This window comes from Polyodon spathula, chromosome 7, assembly GCF_017654505.1.
Source record: "Polyodon spathula isolate WHYD16114869_AA chromosome 7, ASM1765450v1, whole genome shotgun sequence".
Taxonomy (NCBI): Eukaryota; Metazoa; Chordata; class Actinopteri; order Acipenseriformes; family Polyodontidae; genus Polyodon; species Polyodon spathula.
In genome coordinates, this window is record NC_054540.1 from 3565198 (window position 1) to 3587239 (window position 22042).

General features: G+C 43.4%; 1 long non-coding RNA gene across 1 annotated transcript; it reads left to right on the forward strand.

Annotated features, from left to right (window-relative positions):
• Nucleotides 1–2008: 2008 nt before the first annotated feature.
• LOC121319040 lies at nt 2009–17113 on the forward strand. Its single transcript, XR_005950642.1, has 7 exons — nt 2009–2186; nt 6214–6238; nt 8493–8501; nt 9313–9348; nt 9669–9748; nt 12559–12603; nt 15482–17113. It is a non-coding gene; the product is annotated as an uncharacterized LOC121319040 (long non-coding RNA).
• Nucleotides 17114–22042: the final 4929 nt, after the last annotated feature.

The window sequence follows — 22042 nt, forward strand, 5'->3', positions numbered from 1 at the left end:
AACACAGCGTGAGTGATCATTTTAACACAGATCAGGTGATCATTTTAACACAGCGTGAGTGATCATTTTAAACACCTTACCAGGCATTCAGCTGTAAGAAACAGCACTAGAGAATGATTGAGAGCACATGTAATATGATGCTATTAAGCAGCTAAGAAATGAACATTTAAAATTATTTGGTGTTAACAATCGCTTTTCCTTGGTTTCTTTACAGTGAATATCAGGTGGAGGACTGCCAGCTCATCAATGTGTACAGCTGAAGACAGACACTCTCACTATTGTAGCGCATGCTGCTGTGATTAGCATACTTGCAGTTTCTGTGCTGAAAGCAGGTTTTTGTGTCCCCTTGATGCAATCTGTTTAATGTTATCCCTGAATGACAGACACATCGCGCTTCTCCCGGTCACAGGGGTATTTATAGCTGAGGTTCTGTTTCCACAGCCAGGCATCACTGGAGCTGATTGCAGGAGCATTAGCAGCCACGCTGCTCACTCCCTGCTTCCGGGGGGGTCAAAGGGGTTGGGCATTGCCTGGAACAGTTTATTACAAATTACTTTTAAACAGGCTCTCTTTTGTTGTGGGGCAGGTGCAGACTGATTTGGAAATGCTACATAAAAATCAATGGATTTATTTTCCTGACATATTTTTGGCTTATGCAATTGTTGGTATTAGTTAGGCAAATGAAAGGTTTTTTTTTCGTGCATGGAAAGGGTCAAAACATACCTGCATACAGCTACTGTTGATGAGAGATTGAATGATATTTTGGTTATTATTGCGAGCCAACCTGACAAAAGCAAAAACATATAGGCGTGTTGACACTTTTGCCAAGACGAAAGCGAGATGCAAGATGTGATTAGCCGAGTAAACATATAAAACTGCTACATAGTTCAACTTTTGACCTTCACAGCAATGTGGTGCTTGTTTAGCAGTTAATGTTCATAGGGTTATATTTGACACAAAATGGCATTCTTTGGGGAAAGCAGGTGAAATGCATCAAATTTAACTCAAGGTTGTAAGTGTGTATCAAATCTGTTGAGATGCATTCAGATGGATAAAATAAAGTTAAACTGCATTCGTACCCTGGCTGTTCTTGTAAAGCCCATGCATGGCGTTCACTGTTTTCAATGATCAGAAATTAAGAGTAATCTGATCTCCTTACCTGGTACTGTAAAGATATATAAAATGACATGTGTCGCTATGTTTTTAATGTAGCAGTAGCTACAGTATGTAACTGAAATGTTTACTGGGATATGGCAATCTGGCAGCAGAACTGGTCCAATAACTGCCTGTTTTTTTTCAATCATGATGCTTTTGGGACAGAGAATGTTCAATGTTGACACAATTTTCCCTTACTCTCACAAACAGGCAAACAATTGCTGCTAAAACTAATCAGAAACTTTAGAGAAGCCCACCTCACTCTGCTAGTGACTAATAAAAAAAACAGCACCTCATAAAGTTACCAATTGTTATATAATAATAGTTTGGGGTTTGTCAGAGCAAGTGTGTTGAGTTAGTAACGTATCTGTTAATTTCTAGATGAATACATATTGCTCTACATTGGCTGTGTTAATTGCATTAATGTAGGCTGTCTTTTCTTTTTTCCTCCAGTTAAGGGTAATTGAATCAGCTCCTCTGTGTGCCGATACCTGTGGCTGAGTGTGTGGTCACTGCAATGTAAACACTCTGTGCCTTTTTAAGTTTGTCTGTGTTTTTCAGGCATGTCAGAAACGCATGATGTGATTGTTTGCTTCTGGGTCTCTGTGTTTGTGTTCTGTGTGCATCTGTGCATTCATTCTTGTGCATTTGAGTGTGCATTTAAATCTGAGGAGGAATTCAAACTCCCGCTCGGTACAATAGCCACTGGCTCTCTGGGTCCTTGCTGCAGCAGCCACACGCCATTGGCTGAGTCCCGTTACCTAGGCAACTCTCCCGGGGTGGAGAGAAGGATGGTCTGCCCTCATCATCCTTTTCAGTCGCTCACACTCTCTCCTCCATAGCTGCACTCACCCTTCCATACCAGAGAAGCAGAGACACAGAGAGACTATAAAATAGAGGGATCAGTCTGGGATCCTAACCCTCCGTCCCTCACTCTTCCTCGATCTGGAATCTAAATCTCATTCTCTGACTGACAGGTGCACACCAGATGGGCTGCGGAAACTCAACAGCCACCACCACCTCTAGTGGGGGTAAGTGTCCTTTTCATTTCAGCATGCTTTTGGGTGATGTGGTTTGTTCGTTCCCTGTATCCTCATGAAGTGAGTGAAGGGGCCCCCACAACCATGCCTGACCTTCTAGAAAAAAAACATATAACTGCATACATACATACACACATACATACATACACACATACAAACACAGACACACACTCTCTCTCACACACACACACACACACACACACACACACACTGTCTATCTCTCTTACACACGCACACACACACATACACTCTCTCTCTCCCAAACACACACACACACACACAATTTGCAGACGAGGTCATGTGTTTCCACCCATTTTAAAATTTATCGTCCACTTTGCGTTTTTTAATTCCCAGTGCCTTTCTCATGATCCAGCTGCAGGCCAATCATGTGCTGCCCTTATTCGCTAACAGCGCGGAGTATTGCCAGGGTGTGCCGTGTTTTAAACAGCATTGTTTAAAGGGAATGCGTTTAGTGATCCTTTTCATAACCAACATAACCAACAAACTAGACAGACTGAGTGCACAGAAGTGCTCTCCCTTGAGGGCAAAGAATTATTGTGTGTGTTTTCTTTATCAACCACCTTCCTAATGAATTAGACAGTGCTATCTTGTCCCTTAATATCACACAACCAGTTTTAAGATGATATGAGCACATGGCTTGCACCTGCATCGCCCCTCTGATGCTGAACACAAAGAGTGCAGTCTCTCAACTATGGCTCCCGCAACAGCAGTACATTAGCAGTGATGCATATCACCTTAACTGAATCATACAGTAGATTATGAAGTCAGTAATGCTCTGTTTTAGGCTAAATGAACAAAGAACAGCAGCGGTTTAACCTGCTGTCTGTGCCACCTGGCTGCCGCAGTGCTCTCCACACGCTGCCCTCCTGATGTTGAGCAGCGACCGTAATTAATAAATAGAACCCATCGGAGAGAAGAATCCACTGCATGCTTCAGACCAGAGCGCTGAGATCAGCCTGAACCACACAAGCGTCCTCACGCCACCTGTCACTGATGAGGCCTTAATGTGACACTGGGGCACCTGGGTACCTGGGCACTGTCTCCGAGGGGCTCGCTTCTCAGTTAGATTCTTCCCTTCGGTGATGAGTCAGTGCAAAGGAACAGCTGCACAATACATCATTACACTGATCTGTGTTGGAAATTAAAAACAAAAACTAGTCAGGTGTCATTAGAGACCAGCTTGAGTGCCCCAGAGAGCTTTCAATCCTTTGTTAGCGTCCTCAGACACTGCAGCTCTCATTCAGTAATAGCTGCTCTGCTGTGGGGAGTCACTGTGGGGAGTCACTTTTATTTAATCATGATGTTTCCGGCAATGAGCAGCTTCCTGTGCGCTGCCTTGGGCTGTGAAAATCACTCTTTACTTCATCACCTTTTCAGTTAACTTTTAATAAGTAGTAAGAACATAGTCAACGTTCATATGAAATATGAGCTCCAATTTCAGTCTGATGATAGCTTGACTGTTTATCAACATGCAACTAAACCTCAGCACATGGTGAATTGTATCGTAATTAAATATGTATTCATGCCACTCAACATAAAGCATTAGCGCAGTGAGATATTCTAACAGAAGCCGTCTGCAAGAAGTTAACGATACAAAGGAACCAGTTTAGCGGTCAGATTAGCCGACTCTCTCAGCGTGCCGGGTCTGTGTTGATTCACATTGAGATTAGTTCAATTAGTCGTTTCAGGGGGGATTTCAAAGATGTATCTGAGATTTTATCCGAGACAGTAGACAGGGAGATAAAAAACCGGAAGGGCTTTCATCCTATAAATCAAAGTGAAACCTGTGCCTACAGAAAACTTAGATGAGACACCAGCTTAAGAGTTTGAATTGATACCTAATTTATTTACCAATACTGTCCACATTCAAGACTCAGACATACTTTAGTGATCTCATTCTTTTAGTCAATTAAATGTAAAATTGATCTGACTAACATTTCATTGTTAATAATTAGGTAATATGTTTAGAAACGGCGTGCATAACCTTGTGCTACCATGGTAACAACCGGGTAACTACTGACATTCCTGCTCTTACATGACAACGACTTACAACATGTGTGTGATTACATCAGGTAACAAGATGTTGCCTACAAGGCTAACTACCATGTTATTAAGGTATATTGAATCAGTCAGACTGTGGGGAGTCACTCTACAGTGTATTGAATCAGACAGCACTGTGGGGAGTCACTGTACAGTATATTGAATCAGACAGCACTGTGGGGAGTCACTGTACAGTGTATTGAATCAGACAGCACTGTGGTGAGTCACTGTACAGTGTATTGAATCAGACAGGACTGTGGGGAGTCACTCTACAGTGTATTGAATCAGACAGCACTGTGGGGAGTCACTGTACAGTGTATTGAATCAGACAGCACTGTGGGGAGTGACTGTACAGTATATTGTATCAGACAGCACTGTGGGGAGTCACTGTACAGTGTATTGAATCAGACAGCATGTGGGGAGTCACTGTACAGTGTATTGAATCAGTCAGACTGTGGGGAGTCACTGTACAGTATATTGAATCAGACAGCACTGTGGGGAGTCACTGTACAGTGTATTGAATCAGACAGCACTGTGGGGAGTCACTGTACAGTGTATTGAATCAGACAGCACTGTGGGGAGTCACTGTACAGTGTATTGAATCAGACAGCACTGTGGGGAGTGACTGTACAGTGTATTGGATCAGTCAGACTGTGGGGAGTCACTGTACAGTGTATTGAATCAAACAGCACTGTGGGGAGTCACTGTACAGTGTATTGAATCAGACAGCACTGTGGGGAGTCACTGTACAGTATATTATATCAGACAGCACTGTGGGGAGTCACTGTACAGTGTATTGAATCAGACAGCACTATGGGGAGTCACTGTACAGTATATTAAATTAGTTTGGTTCTTTGATTGTTGTTTGTTATAATTGAATTGGAGATATACACTTAGCATAAACTGGATGATGCTTCTGGGTACCAAATCACTGCCTGAGCTCCCTGATCAATGGTCCAGCAGCAATCAGACCATCTGACCTTCAGTACAATAAAGGAACAGACAATACATATCTACATAAAATGAAACAAGCAAAGAATGATCAGAATGATCAAAATCTTTTAAAGGGAAGCAGTGATAAGGTTCCTTGTGCTAATGAGAGGTAAGAGAATGGGTTTATGGATTTTAAAATGACCCTTTACAGTACACAACCACATCTTAGGAAAATGAAGGGAACATTGTGGAGCTGTTTCTGGGCTGTGTTTGACCTCACAGCCCTGGAGGATTTTCTGCTTCTCTGCACCTCAGGGGACTTCACATACTCCAGCATTACTGTCCCTCTCAAACTCTGCTTCTCTGCACCTCAGGGGACTTCACATACTCCAGCATTACTGTCCCTCTCAAACTCTGCTTCCCTGCACCTCAGGGGACTTCACATACTCCAGCATTACTGTCCCTCTCAAACTCTGCTTCCCTGCACCTCAGGGGACTTCACATACTCCAGCATTACTGTCCCTCTCAAACTCTGCTTCCCTGCACCTCAGGGGACTTCACATACTCCAGCATTACTGTCCCTCTCAAACTCTGCTTCCCTGCACCTCAGGGGACTTCACATACTCCAGCATTACTGTCCCTCTCAAACTCTGCTTCCCTGCACCTCAGGGGACTTCACATACTCCAGCATTACTGTCCCTCTCAAACTCTGCTTCCCTGCACCTCAGGGGACTTCACATACTCCAGCATTACTGTCCCTCTCAAACTCTGCTTCCCTGCACCTCAGGGGACTTCACATACTCCAGCATTACTGTCCCTCTCAAACTCTGCTTCCCTGCACCTCAGGGGACTTCACATACTCCAGCATTACTGTCCCTCTCAAACTCTGCTTCCCTGCACCTCAGGGGACTTCACATACTCCAGCATTACTGTCCCTCTCAAACTCTGCTTCCCTGCACCTCAGGGGACTTCACATACTCCAGCATTACTGTCCCTCTCAAACTCTTGTTTCTTTTAATTCCAGGTCCCGCTGGAGCTGCGAACGAGGAGTAAGTACCCAGGGTCTCCACTGATGTGCTGTGAGTTGTAACATTGCATTGCATATGAGAAGCTGCCATTAATAATGCTTGCCTTGGTAAATCTGCACAGTCCCTTTTCCAATGCCTATACAGTGCGCTCTATCCAGTGTGTTTTACCATGGTTTTAGAATGCTAGTGCTGTACCACTATAACCAGTCTGCATTGGAAACATATGAGTATTGTGTGACCGTGTGAGCAATGCTGTGTTCAGCTCTTCATGTAAACTCAGCAATACTGTGTTCAGCTCTTCATGTAAACTCAGTGGTGGAATCATTCCTTGAGGCGAATGGTGTCCATATGAATTCATCTCACTGTAGTAGCACTTATGCATGTTAGATGTGTCTGTTTGACCTGCACATTGTTAGATGTGTCTGTTTGACCTGCACATTGTTAGATGTGTGTTTGTTTGAACTGCACATTGTTAGATGTGTCTGTTTGACCTGCACATTGTTAGATGTGTCTGTGTACTGTTTGACCTGCACATTGTTAGATGTGTGTGTTTGACCTGCACATTGTTAGATGTGTTTGTTTGACCTGCACATTGTTAGATGTGTGTTTGTTTGACCTGCACATTGTTAGATGTGTTTGTTTGACCTGCACATTGTTAGATGTGTTTGTTTGACCTGCACATTGTTAGATGTGTGTTGACCTGCACATTGTTAGATGTGTGTTTGACCTGCACATTGTTAGATGTGTGTTTGTTTTAGATGTGTGTTTGTTTGACCTGCACATTGTTAGATGTGTGTTTGTTTGACCTGCACATTGTTAGATGTGTGTTTGTTTGACCTGCACATTGTTAGATGTGTGTTTGTTTGACCTGCACATTGTTAGATGTGTTTGTTTGACCTGCACATTGTTAGATGTGTGTTTGTTTGACCTGCACATTGTTAGATGTGTGTTTGTTTGACCTGCACATTGTTAGATGTGTGTTTGTTTGACCTGCACATTGTTAGATTGTTAGATGTGTGTTTGTTTGACCTGCACATTGTTAGATGTGTGTTTGTTTGACCTGCACATTGTTAGATGTGTGTTTGTTTGACCTGCACATTGTTAGATGTGTGTTTGTTTGACCCTCACATTGTTTGATGTGTGTTTGTTTGACCTGCACATTGTTAGATGTGTCTGTTTGACCTGTACATTGTTAGATTTGTGTTTGTTTGACCTGCACATTGTTAGATGTGTGTTTGTTTGACCCTCACATTTTTAGATGTGTGTTTGTTTGACCTGATGTGTGTTTGTTTGACCTGCATATTGTTGGATGTGTTTGTTTGACCTGCACATTGTTTAGATATGTGTTTGTTTGACCTGCACATTGTTAGATATGTGTTTGTTTGACCTGCACATTGTTTGTTTTACCCTCTCATTGTTTCCTGTTGTTTGAGGGTAGTATTACTAAGCTTCTAACAGAACAGAAACTCGTTTACACAGCCTGCGCAATGTCCTTGCTTTAGTCAACTAATAACATTATGCACAGCCTGCTGCTCTTTCCTCATAATATATTCTGACAGCCATTTGTTCCAGATTGTTGTCCTGTGAAGTAAACCACATGTTTAGTAAATTCTTTTCTATTTATTTTAACATGAATGTTTTTCATTACACAAACAATTAAAGGCATATGCATTATTTTATTGTATTATAAAAAGGAAGTGCAACACCATCTGAAAGCATGGCTTGCAAACACAGATTTATTTAACCCTGTGTAGTACCAGATACCATGTTTTTAAATAATAATGCATGGTCACGATATCAAATGTGTTTCAACACTGTACATGTGAGACTAGCAGGTTAGTTCCATGGAATTACTTTGTTAGCAACAGTACAAATGCTTTAAGAGCTCGGTAGCATAATGGGCCCTCTACAGGAGCTCCCCCCTGCCCCAGCCTGCTCTTCTACCCTCCTCTGACAGGCAGCCAGTCCAGCTATTAGTTCTATCAGGTAATGAAGAGTGTTGTGTTGTCGGTACGGGGGGATAACCTCCACCTACTCCATCTCTCCCCACACAGACACGGACCCAGTGTGTGGGTGAGGAGAAATCAAGTTCCGCAAAAAAAACCAACACAAGTGCTTTAGAAAGGCAGCTTCAAAGGTACCTCTTTAGAGGCATTTCTGTGGAACCAAAACGAGAAACTGCAACCAAGGCCCTGGACACGATGTGCAATTTGAATATATTCTGTTAATGCTTGCCTTGTGTTTTCTTTTGCTTTGCATTCCTGCTTGCGGACAGGGAAGAAAGGTAAATCATTTTTTGATTTATGATGATATCTCAAGATGATGTCAATTTCATGAAAAATGCAGAGTAACAACAGTGCCTGTCTTAACACAGAAGAGAATGCTGATTAAACATAATTCTCTACAACTAATTAGGGGGTGCAATCAAAGAATATCTGGAATAATGTGCTAGGGCACTGCCAACTCAACTGAATTGTTCATGTCACTTATAAAATTGATTTGGATAAATTATGATTGCATGAAACACCTGTTTTGTATAAAATATGAATTTTATGTTTTCAATGTCATGTGAGTAAGAGGGTGCCTGTGTTAGTGTCTGAAGCATGAGCTCAAGTCTTTGTCCTGTGTTAGCTGTCTGTGTTCAATGCATTATAAACTGAAACAAGACATGCACTGAGAAAATAATTCAAGTGCAGTACTTTATAAAATAATCCAAGTGCAGTACTTTATAAAATAATCCAAGTGCAGTACTTTATAAAATAATACAAGTGCAATACTTTATAAAATAATACAAGTGCAGTACTTTATAAAAGAATCCAAGTGCAATACTTTATAAAATAATACAAGTGCAATACTTTATAAAATAATACAAGTGCAGTGTTGTATTCCTCTGCATTGAACAGCAGTCTTTTTAGCGTCTTGTTACGTTATGAAGTTATTTCTATACAGTGGGCTCCCTTGAATGCGGAGGTATGTCCGTCTGTATGACCCTCTTTTCATGATACTCCCAGCTCGAGTTTGATATTTAAAGCCAGTTTTTTTTCTAGACAACAGGTACTGCATTTGTTAACATGTAACATCTTTGCACATTACAGGACAGAAGAGTCCATGTCAGATGATGAAAAAAAAAGGTTAGTGGCATGAAACTTTTCACAGGCTGTTGTTTCCTGCCAGAATTTTCAATGGTATACCACTGGTACTGCTTCCAGGACAGTCACTGCTACCTAGATAATTTGGGGTTGACTTAGTCGGACCACATTTTCATTAGCAATGCTCATTTCTGTAGCCACCCCCTTGGGAAGTGGGTGCGATTTACAAGGCTGGTGTGTCCCCTTGTTATTTTGCTATGTGATTTCAACAAATCCTGACAAAACAGTGATGCTCAGTACAGTAACGTAGTGATAATGTGAATGTAATTCTTTACATTTTGTTGTCGGTTCGCTTGCTGAAGGAATTACGGCGGGGTATATGTGGGGCTGCCAGCGGACCCTGCCACAGTAGCTGCCAGCCAAGCCAAGTCAAGTGGGACAGGTAGGTTACAGCCAGATATTAAAAAACAACACATGCACAGCACAAACAAATAGAACGTCTTTAAGTGACTCTTATTTTAGGTTTCTAGGGATCACAATCAGAGCTGACGTTTCGTGAATATAGCCGCTCATCTTTTAAAATGATAATAAACAATAACCCAGCGGCAGCTCTGCTATGGAAGGTGTGCTGATCAGTGCTGTCCTTACTGTGGTTCCTGCGCTGCGGTCCCTGCGCTGCGGTGTAATGGAGTTGTGTAAAACGCAGTTCAACTGTAAATAATAGGTAAAAATAATAGGCCTGCTTCGTTTAATTTCCCAGTAGTATTACTGCATACCACTCAGCAACCTTGTTTTTGTGTTTGTTTCTTCTTTTCTTTTTTATAATTGAAGTCTTTGCCTAGCATTTAACCCCACAGGCAAGGGGGCTGAGCTGAGGACCAGGAGCAGGGAGATCCTGCTCTGGGCTGGGAGCTCCCAGCTCAGCAGGGGGGGGGGGGGGGGTAATGAGGAGGCTTAACAATGCAAGCCATGTGTTAAAGGGAATTCCTAATGAGCAGGGTGTCGTAAAATCCAGGGGCGGTCGGTTATCAGTGTGCGCTTGCTCGCCGAACCCCCAGTCTCTTATTAATGAATTGTGCTTTTCATCTGGGTGATGTGGGTTTCATTTCATGACACTGGCACATCAACAATGCTGTTCGTCCCATCTGTTTAATGTGCTGAAGCCAGGCAATATTCACTCAGAAATGCACCCAAATCCACCGTGCACACGCGCAGTAGCAGCCAGCCGCCAGCCAGGACTAGCTATGATTGACTTAAAAATGGCTTACAAATGTCAGGATGGCGCGCAGCCGGTTAGTGAACACGGTGATCAGGTGATCAGCGCACATGTGCCAAGAACTCAAAGGCTGTAAATATGAGCAGCGTGACTTCGGCTCTTCTCAGTTATTTAGCTGTTTAGATATTATAGATATTATAATAAAATTCACAAGTAAAATTTTGTCTTGCTTCATCTAGCTTTACATTAATGATATTTCTCTTATTTGTTCAACTTCAGCAGTGCTTTAACTTAAGCTCAGTAATATCTTGCTGTATTCGGCAATTTTTCTTTTATATTTTTTTGTTAATTTACCGACCACTACTGCCCGTTTGGGGTAATCGGTTATTAAATATATCATACAGTATATTTGTATTATTTTAATATTATTTAAATCATATTTAATGTTGTTATTTTTTAATCTTGTTGATAGCTGCGTCAGGCTTTTTGTTTTGTAGCTGATCAGTCTTTTAGGTGTATATAAATTATCTGCTGGTTCATGAAAATAAATTTAAAAAATCTGCTTCACTGTTATTTACAGTGTTTTGTTTTTTTTTTTTCCTTTGGCCTTAATTATAACTTCCATTTAAGGTCTTATTTTTTCCTGTTCTTGGTCTTTGAATTTGCAGTGTTTTAGCAAACTAACATACAGCAGAGCAAACTAATACACAGCAGAGCAAACTAACACACAGCAGAGCAAACTAAAACACAGCAGAGCAAACTAAGACATTGCAGAGCAAACTAAAACATTGCAGAGCAAACTAAAACACAGCAGAGCAAACTAAGACATTGCAGAGCAAACTAAAACATTGCAGAGCAAACTAATACACAGCAGAGCAAACTAACACACAGCAGAGCAAACTAAAACACAGCAGAGCAAACTAAGACATTGCAGAGCAAACTAAAACATAGGACAGCAAACTAAAACACAGCAGAGCAAACTAAAACACAGCAGAGCAAACTAAGACATTGCAGAGCAAACTAAAACATAGGACAGCAAACTAAAACACAGCAGAGCAAACTAAAACACAGCAGAGCAAACTAAGACATTGCAGAGCAAACTTTTTTTGTCGCTTCCAACAAGACCAGAGGTGCTGGAACAATTTTTAAAGTGGGGGTGCTGAAAGCCATAAAACAGTAACCCCTGTATATGCTGCTGCACCCCCCAGCACCCCTAGTTCCAGCGACCCTGCACTGGACAGTGCTTCCACTGAGGTTGGCCCCCTGGACCACACCCCTCTAGACCCCACCCCTTCACCTGCATCTGAAGTGTGAACACCCAACAATTTTGTCCACCAGCCACCACTGGTGAAACCCACCTGGAGATCAAATGAAGTGCAGAGCTATCAGAGCAAAGCATGTGGACCGCTGTCTATGGAGATGAACACCGCAAGCTTCTTCACCTTGCAGTTCACTTTCTTGTGCTATATTGACGATACCGACAAGTGCATGTAAATATCTATACAGGGATTATTATTACAGCACAGCACTTTCAAAGCATGAAAGAGCTCTATAATACCCTGCTGCTGAACCAACTGTGAACCTTTAAACCACTTCAAGCAATCCGTTGTGAACTTGTGATCTTAAATAGCCTGGTAGCTGCTTCGCCTGGAAAGTAAAACAGCAGTAAAGTAAATATATGTGTGCCTACGCATAAATACACTGTTATTATGCACAGTTACATTGCACTTATATGCACGATATATGCAAGTACACAATTGTATCAGAAAAGGGTTAGATTTAGGGTTAAGGTTAGGATTTGGGTTACATTATGCAACATTAAGTGCATTGGAACTATACATAATAACATTATAACTGTGTAAGTGCACATGCATTTACTAAGTAACTACTATTTAAATTAGAGACACTTAGTGTTAAGTGTTACTGCAAAGTGCATTTGCATTCACTGCAGACAAGGAATTACAACAGTACAACATCACCTTTGATACACATGCAAACCAGTTTGCTTGAATTGCATTTCTTTTTTCACCCTAAAGACTAGAAGACAATAAAGAATAAACAGAAGTACTCAACATGAAAAGGTATGACTAGCACCATGTGTTTGTAATGACAGCGCTGCAGGGATGAGAATGTGTGTTAGTGCTCAGTGTTTGTAATGACAGCGCTGCAGGGATGAGAATGTGTGTTAGTGCTCAGTGTTTGTAATGACACTAAGGGATGAGAATGTGTGTTAGTGCTCAGTGTTTGTAATGACAGCGCTGGAGGGATGAGAATGTGTGTTAGTGCTCAGTGTTTGTAATGACAGCGCTGCAGGGATGAGAATGTGTGTTAGTGCTCAGTGTTTGTAATGACAAAGGGATGAGAATGTGTGTTAGTGCTCAGTGTTTATGACAGCGCTGCAGGGATGAGAATGTGTGTTAGTGCTCAGTGTTTGTAATGACAGCGCTGCAGGGATGAGAATGTGTGTTAGTGCTCAGTGTTTGTAATGACAGCGCTGCAGGGATGAGAATGTGTGTTAGTGCTCAGTGTTTGTAATGACAGCGCTGGAGGGATGAGAATGTGTGTTAGTGCTCAGTGTTTGTAATGACAGCGCTGCAGGGATGAGAATGTGTGTTAGTGCTCAGTGTTTGTAATGACAGCGCTGCAGGGATGAGAATGTGTGTTAGTGCTCAGTGTTTGTAATGACAGCGCTGCAGGGATGAGAATGTGTGTTAGTGCTCAGTGTTTGTAATGACACGCTGCAGGGATGAGAATGTGTGTTAGTGCTCAGTGTTTGTAATGCAGGGATGAGAATGTGTGTTAGTGCTCAGTGTTTGTAATGACAGCGCTGGAGGGATGAGAATGTGTGTTAGTGCTCAGTGTTTGTAATGACAGCGCTGCAGGGATGAGAATGTGTGTTAGTGCTAGTGTTTGTAATGACAGCGCTCATGTGTTTGTAATGACAGCGCTGGAGGGATGAGAATGTGTGTTAGTGCTCAGTGTTTGTAATGACAGCGCTGGAGGGATGAGAATGTGTGTTAGTGCTCAGTGTTTGTAATGACAGCGCTGCAGGGATGAGAATGTGTGTTAGTGCTCAGTGTTTGCGCTGCAGGGATGAGAATGTGTGTTAGTGCTCAGTGTTTGTAATGACAGCGCTGCAGGGATGAGAATGTGTGTTAGTGCTCAGTGTTTGTAATGACAGCGCTGCAGGGATGAGAATGTGTGTTAGTGCTCAGTGTTTGTAATGACAGCGCTGCAGGGATGAGAATGTGTGTTAGTGCTCAGTGTTTGTAATGACAGCGCTGCAGGGATGAGAATGTGTGTTAGTGCTCAGTGTTTGTAATGACAGCGCTGCAGGGATGAGAATGTGTGTTAGTGCTCAGTGTTTGTAATGACAGCGCTGGAGGGATGAGAATGTGTGTTAGTGCTCAGTGTTTGTAATGACAGCGCTGCAGGGATGAGAATGTGTGTTAGTGCTCAGTGTTTGTAATGACAGCGCTGGAGGGATGAGAATGTGTGTTAGTGCTCAGTGTTTGTAATGACAGCGCTGCAGGGATGAGAATGTGTGTTAGTGCTCAGTGTTTGTAATGACAGCGCTAGTGCTCAGTGTTTGTAATGACAGCGCTGCAGGGATGAGAATGTGTGTTAGTGCATGAGGGATGAGAATGTGTGTTAGTGCTCAGTGTTTGTAATGACAGCGCTGCAGGGATGAGAATGTGTGTTAGTGCTCAGTGTTTGTAATGACAGCGCTGCAGGGATGAGAATGTGTGTTAGTGCTCAGTGTTTGTAATGACAGCGCTGCAGGGATGAGAATGTGTGTTAGTGCTCAGTGTTTGTAATGACAGCGCTGCAGGGATGAGAATGTGTGTTAGTGCTCAGTGTTTGTAATGACAGCGCTGCAGGGATGAGAATGTGTGTTAGTGCTCAGTGTTTGTAATGACAGCGCTGCAGGGATGAGAATGTGTGTTAGTGCTCAGTGTTTGTAATGACAGCGCTGCAGGGATGAGAATGTGTGTTAGTGCTCAGTGTTTGTAATGACAGCGCTGGAGGGATGAGAATGTGTGTTAGTGCTCTCAGTGTTTGTAATGACAGCGCTGCAGGGATGAGAATGTGTGTTAGTGCTCAGTGTTTGTAATGACAGCGCTGCAGGGATGAGAATGTGTGTTAGTGCTCAGTGTTTGTAATGACAGCGCTGCAGGGATGAGAATGTGTGTTAGTGCTGCAGGGATGAGAATGTGTGTTAGTGCTCAGTGTTTGTAATGACAGCGCTGCAGGGATGAGAATGTGTGTTAGTGCTCAGTGTTTGTAATGACAGCGCTGCAGGGATGAGAATGTGTGTTAGTGCTCAGTGTTTGTAATGACAGCGCTGCAGGGATGAGAATGTGTGTTAGTGCTCAGTGTTTGTAATGACAGCGCTGCAGGGATGAGAATGTGTGTTAGTGCTCAGTGTTTGTAATGACAGCGCTGCAGGGATGAGAATGTGTGTTAGTGCTCAGTGTTTGTAATGACAGCGCTGCAGGGATGAGAATGTGTGTTAGTGCTCAGTGTTTGTAATGACAGCGCTGCAGGGATGAGAATGTGTGTTAGTGCTCAGTGTTTGTAATGACAGCGCTGCAGGGATGAGAATGTGTGTTAGTGCTCAGTGTTTGTAATGACAGCGCTGCAGGGATGAGAATGTGTGTTAGTGCTCAGTGTTTGTAATGACAGCGCTGCAGGGATGAGAATGTGTGTTAGTGCTCAGTGTTTGTAATGACAGCGCTGCAGGGATGAGAATGTGTGTTAGTGCTCAGTGTTTGTAATGACAGCGCTGCAGGGATGAGAATGTGTGTTAGTGCTCAGTGTTTGTAATGACAGAGCTGCAGGGATGAGAATGAGTGTTAGTGCTCAGTGTTTGTGTGACAGATGGAGGGATGTTAGTGCTCAGTGTTTGTAATGACAATGTTTCTTATGTGATGGTTTTTTTTTTTATTTCTCCCCCAGACCTCGTCCAATGAGAATCCTGCTCTCCTGAGTGTTCCAAGTCCACTGGAGATATTCCAACCGCGACGGTATCCCTGCAGTCAGATCCACCTCCAGCAGGGGGTGCTGAGACAGACAGAACATACACAACTGTAACAAACCATCAGGGCTCTCATAGGCAGATTTAAAAACGTGAACACGACACAGAAACCAGAAGCCATGCGTTCGAGTGCTTCAGTAGTTGATAGTTATGAAAAGAAACTGCAGAGTTTCATTGAATTCCCAGGAGTAACTTTAAAGGCTTTAATGATCACCAATTATTATAATAGTTACTAAACCATTAGCAGTAAATATGCAGCAGTGTATTGATAAATGTGTTATAAAGGATGTTAGAAATTCATATTAACATTGATAATTACTGCATAACAGACCAAAGCAATACATGGTTATAAGAACATCTAACTGAGGCATTTTAAAGGAAACCATGTCCTTGCTTTATGACACAAAGCTTTACTCTAGTAATGTGTTCTTCACATGTTATTACGTCATCAAAACATGTAATAACATGACAAGACATTTTAGAAATGGATTCTTAAACTAGCACATAATCAAGGTTATCTATTCATTCAGTTTATTATCCCAGACCTGGCTTAAACATCTATTACTCAGGAACCAGGTCATTACTGTATTAATTACTGTTTAACTCCTATTGGTTATTGCTTGGGTAATATAAAGCTTGATCACAATGTTATTCTATCTCTGAATCCACATTGCTATGGAGCGAAGCACATCGCAAACAAGCTTGACACAAACTTGAAGTTTCAGGTTAGTGGTGTTGTGGTCTTTGGACACTCATTTATTCACCAAACGCATAGGAAAAAAGCCAACTATTAACATTTTGTTTATTCTCAAGATGTTACAACTCTGAGGTAGTGTTTAAGACAGATATGTTTAGAATACTTATTTCTGGGGCACGGGGGGGGAAATGGAGGTTAGGGTCATGACATCAATCCTGCCTATTAAATCCAGCACCATGACAATTCATGCCATGCTTACTGAGCTGCTTCATATCGGACGGGACACTACACATCCATCAAGAACATTTTTTTTTTTTATTGTAATATCGTAAAGAGCAAAGTTTTTTTTTCTAACTTTGCTAATAGTGTCATTCTATATCTGTGAAACGTCTTGAGGCAGAGGGCTTTCCTGCAGGATCTGCATTAAGAACCAAAAATAGAAATCCTTCCCGCATCTCACTTCATGAGAGTAAACATCTCTAATTCCATATCATTAATACTGAGTATGCAATGAGGGGGCTTTTATATTGCAGTCTGTTTTAAGGATATGAAGTAGTCATTCTTCCTGCATCCCACTTATTGAGAGTAAATATCTCTAATTCCATATCATTAATACTGAGTACGGAGGCGCCTGGATTGTACTAATATTTGGTGAATAATGTGCTCTACAAAATAGTTGCTTAGTGTAACACTATTGCCTAGCCTAGCACAGAGCGCCTTGCTAATCCTAAACTAAATAAATATCTAATCTGACTCAAGACCCTAATTTTAAGAACCCAAATGAAGGGGGTCCCCAAATGGCTCACCTTGTAAAAGCATTGCCTCGTGGTGTGCAGTGTGAGTCGTACAACCAGAGATCACAGGTTCCAATCCTGGTTTTGTGAGGCAGCTGGTCCTCACTGGGGTTTCTGTGGGGGAACTGTATTGGCTTTGGTGCTCCCTGTGTTGGGGAGTTGGGATCAGGCTTAGACTGTTTCGCCTAACCATTCTGCAATGACCCCATAGGCCAAGTGAGCTTGGGGGTGGAGATTTGCTGGGCTGGTCTTTGTTCTCCAGAGGCTGGTAGCCTGCGGACATCTGCTCTTAAGTTTCTCGGTGTAAAAAGATGCCAATTAGCTTGTGGGATCGAAGGACATCCACTGAGCCTCTGGTCCCTGAGCTGTGTGGGGAATCACTGCGGTGAAGGAGAATAATAATAATAATAATAATAATAATAATTGGGCATTCCAAATTGGGAGAAAATCGGGGGTAAAAATAATTGGAGATTCTAAAAAAAATAAATAAATAGATAAAAACCCAGATGAAGCTGCATACAGTTATTAACTAGTGTAACTCACTAATCAATATGACACACTCATGCGTTTCAGATCTCTAAAGATACGAGATGCAATGTTGGAAAATGTATGATCTGTGTCACACCAAACGCAAAACGCTGTACAGTTTCGAGGCCTTTTTATTAACACAGGTATCGCTTACAGGGCTGAATTAGACTTTATTCTTCACGTGATTCATAGAATATAAGCACATCTGCCATGTGGAGTCTGGGATATTTGCTGAACAAGTGTTTTAACAGTGAGAGGAATACTAGACAGTAGTTAAACTGACTGCAGTTTGAGGAAGCAGAGGAAAGCTACAGGATGCAATGGCAGCATCTGCAGAAGGATAGTGGGATGAAGACTCAATGTGAGCGCGTCTTTGTTCTCATGAATGTATTTTTTTACTGTTTCACACACAACAACAGCATACCTGGTTGAAGATGTTCAGATTCATTCATGTTTAGCACATTTCTGTACAGCCAGTATACAGCAAAGATACATCCTGCCCACACTTGGCAGGGCTTCTCTGGAAAGGGCCATGATGTACCAAAGATACATCCTGCCCACACTTTGCATGGCTTCTTTATAAATAAGCATGTCATTGATCCCCTGATTTAATATCCTCCATTAATATTCATGATGACAGTTCTGCTCCATCGGAAGTGTTACCATTGATCTGCTAAAGAAGCAGGTTGCTATTACACAGGACTGTCATGTTCTGGTATTTGCTTGATCATAATTGTAAAAGAAGGATAATAAATCCACAAGCAAGCACCACTTTGTACAGTGTTTCTAATATAATTACTGGCACAGCATTGACTGTACAGCATAATCTGCTGAATATGGGATTCTAACACCAGCAGTCGGCTCGCATTGTCTGATGTTTTGCACAGCTGTTTCTTTCTTTAGCATTCACACAGGATAGCCTTACCAGCTATTGGCAATTAACACTAAAGGATGACAGTTGTTGGCATGTTTTGAATGGGGAATGCTACAAATTGAGCCCAGTGGCAGCTTAGCAGTGCATTGTTTTCCATAGTTATCAACCAGGCAAGCGGTGAGGTCCAGTTATGGTCCCATATTTCACAACAACTGGTACTTTCAGGAGAACCTGGAGTCCTTTAACTGGCCTGGATTAAGTGAAATAAGGCGGTGCCATAACCTTTCATTGAAATCCTGGCCTGGATTTGGATACACAGTATGGGTGTATCTGTCAAGAATTTCTAATGTTAAAATCTGAATTATCCTAAAAAGATCCAGAATTCCCTTTTCATTGAATTAGTATAAACTAAGCATAGTGAAAGCATGGTAAAACATAGGTAAGCATTGGAGAGCACAGAGGTGTGGTAAAAATAAAGATATACTGTACCACAGTAAATGACCAATGAAACGCATGGGATAACTGCAAAATGAGAGTGCAGATGTGCTATGTTATAAGGAAAGGCAGAGTAATCCAGTCTGTCTCAGAAGCAGCCCACTCAGTTCTTATCATAGCTGTTTGCTGCTAAGGACTCTTCAGATCCAGTACAGCTTTTTCACTGTTCAATGGTACTGTAGTTCACATGCATTATGAGTTACTATCACTTCCATCGATGTTACATTTACAATGTTAATTGCTCTTCTCTCACAAAGCTTTGATAATCAATCACGATTTTTAAATGTTCACCCTGTTATGTAAATATACAGTATAAATAAATATATTTCTGATTAAACACATTTTTATTCATCCTTCCTCACTGTCTGATGCTAATTTATTAACTGCTAAATAAATTAAGAATATGGATAACTGACCTTTTTTGTACCAATAATTGAAGGAACATTTTCCAGACACACGCACAGACACGCCTACACACACACACACACACACACACACACACACACACACTTGCACACACACACACACACACACACACACACACACACACACACACACACACACACACACACACTCGCACACACACACACACACACACACGCACACACACACACACACACACACACACACACACACACACACACACACACACACACACACACACACACGCACACACACACACACACACACACACACTCACACATACACAGACGCTCACACACACATACACACACACACACGTGCACACACACACACATGCTTGCACACACACACTCTCAAGGGCAGGTCTCAGTTACAGTAAGAAGAAGACCCTGTGCTGTATAATTGTATAGCTGTTATAATTGTGTATCTGTTATGTTTGCAATAAGAGCTTTGTGGACAGTGGAGGTAAACACGGAGGAGTTGTGTCAAACTCATTGTGACAGAGTGGCTGAGTGGAAACAGGTGCAGGAGTGATGCAGTGCAGCAGTGGACAACCAGAGCCGTATAATTCAGTTCGGAAATTGTTTTGAATCCAGGTCTAGTGACCAGTAACAATAATAATAAACAATAATGAGTTTGCAGATCCAAGCAATAACAATAAACAACACGTATACGCCCCACAATGATACACACAGTCCTGGGTGAGTGCAGTAGAGCTTGTGGTGGGTTGAGTGAGTGCAGTAGTAGTGCTTGTGGTGGGTTGAGTGAGTGCAGTAGTGCTCGTGGTGGGTTGAGTGAGTGCAGTAGTGCTCGTGGTGGGTTGAGTGAGTGCAGTAGCGCTCGTGGTGGGTTGAGTGAGTGCAGTAGAGCTTGTGGTGGGTTGAGTGAGTGCAGTAGTAGTGCTCGTGGTGGGTTGAGTGAGTGCAGTAGTAGAGCTTGTGGTAGGTTGAGTGAGTGCAGTAGTAGTGCTCGTGGTGGGTTGAGTGAGTGCAGTAGCGCTCGTGGTGGGTTGAGTGAGTGCAGTAGCGCTCGTGGTGGGTTGAGTGAGTGCAGTAGAGCTCGTGGTGGGTTGAGTGAGTGCAGTAGTGCTTGTGGTGGGTTGAGTGAGTGCAGTGCTCGTGGTGGGTTGAGTGAGTGCAGTAGTGCTCGTGGTGGGTTGAGTGAGTGCAGTAGTAGTGGGCTCGTGGTGGGTGGTGGGTGAGTGCAGTAGTGCTCGTGGTGGGTTGAGTGAGTGCAGTAGCGCTCGTGGTGGGTTGGGTGAGTGCAGTAGTAGTGCTCGTGGTGGGTTGAGTGAGTGCAGTAGCGCTCGTGGTGGGTTGGGTGAGTGCAGTAGTGCTCGTGGTGGGTTGAGTGAGTGCAGTAGCGCTCGTGGTGGGTTGGGTGAGTGCAGTAGTGCTCGTGGTGGGTTGAGTGAGTGCAGTGCTCGTGGTGGGTTGAGTGAGTGCAGTAGTAGTGTTCGTGGTGGGTTGAGTGAGTGCAGTAGTAGTGCTCGTGGTGGGTTGAGTGAGTGAGTGCGTGGTGGGTTGAGTGAGTAGTAGTGCTCGTGGTGGGTTGGGTGAGTGCAGTAGTGCTCGTGGTGGGTTGAGTGAGTGCAGTAGTGCTCGTGGTGGGTTGAGTGAGTGCAGTAGTGCTCGTGGTGGGTTGAGTGAGTGCAGTAGCGCTCGTGGTGGGTTGAGTGAGTGCAGTAGCGCTCGTGGTGGGTTGGGTGAGTGCAGTAGTGCTCGTGGTGGGTTGAGTGAGTGCAGTCGTGGCGTTGAGTGAGTGGTGGGTGGGTTGGGTGAGTGCAGTAGTGCTCGTGGTGGGTTGAGTGAGTGCAGTAGTGCTCGTGGTGGGTTGTGAGTGAGTGCAGTGCAGTAGTGCTCGTGGTGGGTTGAGTGAGTGCAGTAGTGCAGTGAGTGCAGTAGTGCTCGTGGTGGGTTGGGTGAGTGCAGTAGTGCTCGTGGTGGGTTGGGTGAGTGCAGTAGTGCTCGTGGTGGGTTGAGTGAGTGCAGTAGTGCTCGTGGTGGGTTGAGTGAGTGCAGTAGTGCTCGTGGTGGGTTGGGTGAGTGCAGTAGTAGTGCTTGTGGTGGGTTGGGTGAGTGCAGTAGTAGTGCTTGTGGTGGGTTGAGTGAGGGTGGGTTGGGTGAGTGCAGTAGTGCTCGTGGTGGGTTGAGTGAGTGCAGTAGCGCTCGTGGTGGGTTGGGTGAGTGCAGTAGTGGTGGTGGGTTGAGTGAGTGCAGTAGCGCTCGTGGTGGGTTGAGTGAGTGCAGTAGCGCTCGTGGTGGGTTGGGTGAGTGCAGTAGTGAGTGCAGTAGCGCTCGTGGTGGGTTGAGTGAGTGCAGTAGTGCTCGTGGTGGGTTGAGTGAGTGCAGTAGTGCTCGTGGTGGGTTGAGTGAGTGCAGTAGCGCTCGTGGTGGGTTGAGTGAGTGCAGTAGTAGCTCGTGGTGGGTTGAGTGAGTGCAGTAGTGCAGTAGCGCTCGTGGTGGGTTGCAGTAGTGAGTGCAGTAGTGAGTGCAGTAGAGCTCGTGGTGGGTTGAGTGGTGGGCGCTGTGGTGAGTGAGTGAGTGCAGTAGCGCTCGTGGTGGGTTGAGTGAGTAGTATCGCTCGTGGTGGGTTGAGTGAGTGCAGTAGTGCTCGTGGTGGGTTGGGTGAGTGCAGTAGTGCTCGTGGTGGGTTGAGTGAGTGCAGTAGC